Below are 4,838 nucleotides of genomic sequence, written 5' to 3' on the forward strand. Positions count from 1 at the left end.
TTAAGCAATAAAACATGTGAAGGATAATTCATTGGATAAGAAAAACAAAGTTTGTTGAAAATATGCTGTTAGTTTGTCCCTGTGTCTGAGTTGGTCCCTGATTAGATCTCTGGGGTTATTAAGTCTTCTTCCATATACTCTGAATTGAGCTACCATCTAAGGTTTTTGCATTAATTCTGACCTCTGTCATGTGAATCAATCCTTGCAGCTTTTACTCAGGTGCTCTAAAACTGTGTGGCCGTACTGGGGAACTGGATTAGGGAAAGAGGATGAGACTCCTCTAGTCTCATTTTGCCTCTGATTTATATCTATGCTATGGTCATAACTATATGTTGCTGCAGCCATTTTTAAAAGCTGTATCTTCAGTGATTTTTGCACTTCAATAATTTCATGGGGAATTAGAATGTAATTAAATGTATTTTTTTTTAAGCTCTTGAAAGACCCATCTCTGTCTTTTTGACACCAAAGTTTAAAAGTAAAAAAAGTCCCACATTAACAATTTGAGTACTAAATGTTACTATTCCCTTGGTGTGATTGTAGGATGTGATTTTCATTATTCCACAGTATGCCTTGGCAGTTTACAGTGTTTGCTGTACAACTGTGTTCAGTGTTACATGGTAAAGTCCAGAGGAAGCTGGGACCTTAATGGTCTGTCTGCCTGATAAATGCTGAGATTCACAGAGGTTTTGCACAAGGTTTTGCAACCAGGGCTTGGTTTTTGGGTCATGGAGGGTTGATTTCGCCTTTTTACTCTGAGGGGAAAAAGGTCAATTTTTAGTCAGTTTGAATGTAAGTTTCTGTAGGACTGTTTTTCACAGCTGCCTCAGAGTTTATATAATGTTATAGCAGTAATCTCATCTTTATTTGGATATCGAGTAATTTTGTCTATTTGAAAACAGATATTTTCACTGTTGTCTTTATTTATTTGACTTATTCACAGATATAATTATGTATGTTTGCTTGCTTTCATTAATTTAATCCAGTGTGAGTTTCTAAATACATATACTTCTTTAGAAAATGAAAATACAGCAATGACTATTGCAGTGTTAAAAACTTTATCCAGTTTAGTAACTTAAAGTAATACAAAGTAGTGGGAAATATCAAATGAAACGCTAAATATAAGTGGAAACATAAGTTCCATCTCCAAAATAGTTTCTTTTATATAGAATTTAATTCTGATCTATGGCAGATATATATTTTGCCTTGAAGGTAAATTTAAAAAAATATTATATAATCATGTAGGTTAGAAAAGAGCCTTAAGATCGTAGAGTCCAAATATTAACACTGCCAAGTCCACCACTAAACCATGTCCCAAGCACCACATCTACTCATCTTTTAAATACCTCCAGGGATGGTGACTCAACCAGCTTGTTGCAGTCCTTCTTTTTGGTGAAGAAATTTTCCCCAATAAAATCCCTTATTAATTATTTTCTTGCTCCTATGTTCCCCAGTTTATAAAAGAGTTGCAGGAATTTTTGCATGATTTTGACTGTTTAATTAAGAGTTCATATTTTCTCTATATAGATTTAAATGATTATCAGGAGAATAACAGGTCAATACCATGCTCAATAGACAAGGCTTATGATGCCATTAATATTTATAGGTTAATACTGTGCTCAAGAAGAAATTTCTTCATAATTGGACTGGAGGAAGATTAAGATTTAAGTGTGAAAGGTTAATTTTAGAAAGTAACTGTCAAGCTAAAAGAACAGTGTTGTCAGCTGTGGTGCTTGCCATTCTTTTCAAGACTGTATGAAACAACTCTTGCAGGACTGTTCTGGGGGGAGGGATGAGGTCTTTTCCAGGGTTCAGTTTAGGTGAGAACAGAGACAACTAAGTAGATTGTACCTAAGTTCTTATACATGTGATATCTTGGCAACTATGAGGAGTTTAAAAGATAATTTTAGTTAATCTTCTCATGTTTTCTGTAGCGTGAGAATGTTTTATCATTTCTCACTTAAAAAAGAAAAGAGGAAAAATTACTATTATTATTCCCTCTAAACACAATAAAAGTACCTTTTGTTGTTAAAAAAAGAAAAGAGGAAAAACTAGAATTATTATTATTTCCTCTAAACACAATAAAAGTGCATTTTGTCGTTAAAACATTTTTGCTCGTTTTTCCTTACATAAAGAATACTAACAATCACAGACAACTGCCTAAGTGTTAAAAACACATTTCTTTTGAAACACTGCTTAACCAGGTGAGAGAGTAAGAGAGAAAACATCACCTGGCATGACAAAGGATCTAGAAACACACTATAGAGATGTGTTTCAGATGCTTTGCTGGGGAAGGTAGAAGATGACCTCTACAGATTAATGCAACAGTGCTTTCCACCTTGTTTCCCCAGTTCTCTCTAGCTTCTTTGATTGTCCCTCACAGCATTGATGTAGGGCAGCAGGAGGAGTACAACAGGATAAAATTATCAGCACGTATAAGCAGTTAAAATCTAGTGGAAACATGTCTCTTCAGTTTTGTCTTGATTGCTGAGAAAGTCTCAGGTTGCAATCTGCAGAGAATAACAAACTCAAAATTGTTTCAGAATGACCTGCTCACACTCAATAGGCAGCTGTAATTGGAACAAGTAAATTACATTTCAAATCCCCCAAGAATATTTCTTTAAAGGTATATGTAGCTTCAAGTATGGAGAGTCACTGTAAGACAAAGAGGGAGGGCACTGTGATTATAAGATAAATCCTTTATTGTACCTAAGTTCTGCAGTACTTTTGGTTATTTGACTTTATGGTTTAATCCCAGGAATGGTAGTTTGAAGGGATGTTCACATTACATGGTCCAAACTCCCACAAGTAGTGTGCTGCTATGGGCAGAAGCTTTTTATGTAAGGACGGGGACTAAAAAAGACATTGAATCTTTCTCTCATTGTCTGTCACTGTGTTCTCTCCCTTGTCTGTCACCCACACATTTTCTGAAACTCCTTTTACAGCTGTCACATTCATGGCTTCTCTACATTCCTGAAATGTCCTTTCCTAGACCTGTCTTCAGGTGAGCTCTGGTCTCCCTTGTTTTGTCCCAAGTTTCTGAACAGTGCTTTTGTACTTTTTTTTTTTTTCCCCCCGTTTTTTGCCTGTTTTGGTTTTCATCTTCCTTTTTCTTTTTAAATTTTAGCTTTTAAAATTTTTATCCAGCTGTTCCTTGAATAAACCTCAATTCTAAAATCCCTCCTCACCTGCTGCTTAACTTTCCAGCCTTTTTCCATGTCCTCAAGCCAGTCATCTTGAGGTCATTGCAACGCAGGCCGCTGGACAAGGACCATCAACCAGTTTACCCCTGTTTGTGAGTGGCAGCTTACACAGCATTACTGCTTGTGAGCCCCTCCAGTGTTTTGTTAGGAAATTGTCACCACTGAGTGCCACAACCCGCATTGTCAGTGTAGTGCTGTGTTGTCCTTTCAGCAGATGGCTGTGTGGTTAAAACCCTTCCCCTTCCCCAGTCAGGATGTCTGTAGGACATCCCTACCCACAGCAGTGAAAGGTGTTTCTCTCTTCCTCATGGACTCGGTCTCTATTTCGTAGGGAAAAAACAACCAAACGACTCCAAAGCAATGGATTTAGTAAGCCTGTGTGCAAATATGTAGTCTCTGATCCAGATTAGGTGCATTCTGCCTCTCCCTAGCAGTGGTTCCTGTCCTCAGACAAGCTGTGGTGATTTAGGAAAGCAAGTCCTTGCTGGTAGCACCACCTCTGAACACTGCTGATATCTCATGAATGTGTTTGCTGCTACTTGTGTCTGTTCTTTGATAAGGATTCATTAAATGCAAACCAGCATGGGGACATGTAAGGTTTGGCTGCATAGGGCAGGACTGTGACCTGCAGGGAGAGCTGAGTTCTGTAGAAGAAGAGAGCCTTTTTTGGCTGTTTTGGCTTTGTTTTCCTTTTCCATTGTTGTGCTGTTTTGAGCAGACTGCTGCTCTCTGCTCTGCTATGCAGAAGATCACATTGATCTGTATACATCTCATCTTCTGTCTGATTTCCTTCTTGGAGATTGGCCCATGGAACAAATCTCAGGCTCTTATGGTCTGTTTTACTGCTATGATTATCACCTGGCTGTGTTTTCTGGGAATTTACTGTTTTTTTCTGAGGTCTGCAGCCAGGTTGGAGCTGCCAGGCTGTAGCCTAGAGTCTGCATGTTTCCCTGTCAGAACTGGAAAAACCAGCTTCCATTTAAAAGCTGTGCTCAGCAATAGTGACTGAACTGGACTGGAGTATCATCCTGAGGAGTTTAGAGGATAAATTGATGGAGAATTTACAGAGCTGCTTTTGTGTGGTGCCTAGCACACAAGGCTCTGGTCTGCAACATGAATCACTAGGCACTAATAAAGTACCAGTGCTAAAAGTCACCATTATATAGATTTCAGGTGTTTCAGCTTTTCATCACTCATTGGAGTTCTCAGTGGTGTTCTAGAGGCCTCAAGAGTGTGGAGGTTTTAGAATTTGAGGATGGCTTTTGGTTGGGATCTAAAGATGTTTCCCTGATAATGCATTTAAAGTTCAGCCTGCTTCTTTAAATATTTTATAACAACACACAATCCTGTAAACTTATTTGATTTTTTGGCAATATGTAAATTCAGCCTGCACTGTTACAAAGATTAAAAAAACCTGTATAAATAAGATGATGTTCAAATTATCCTTATCTGCCTGAAACCTTTTCCCTCACAGATGGGAAAAGATCATAAATTCTTTTGTTGAAGTTGCTTGCATAATTTTTTATTGTCTGTATGAAAGGCTTTTTGGAACTACTTGCAAGGCAATAAATTAAGTTGTTATCCTTACGGACCTAGCAGCTAAGTGTCCTGGCCTTGAGGACGAACATAGCAAAACGA

The 4,838-nt window shown here is 37.9% G+C and overlaps 1 protein-coding gene across 5 annotated transcripts in view; it reads left to right on the top strand.

Moving 5' to 3' along the window:
- The window catches only part of PPP2R2C (protein phosphatase 2 regulatory subunit Bgamma), a 191,666-nt gene that overhangs the window by 25,884 nt on the left and 160,944 nt on the right, over positions 1-4,838 (top strand). The window lies entirely within an intron of this gene.

This window comes from Lonchura striata, chromosome 4 (assembly GCF_050655825.1).
Source record: "Lonchura striata isolate lonStrDom1 chromosome 4, ASM5065582v1, whole genome shotgun sequence".
In the NCBI taxonomy this organism is placed as follows: domain Eukaryota; kingdom Metazoa; phylum Chordata; class Aves; order Passeriformes; family Estrildidae; genus Lonchura; species Lonchura striata.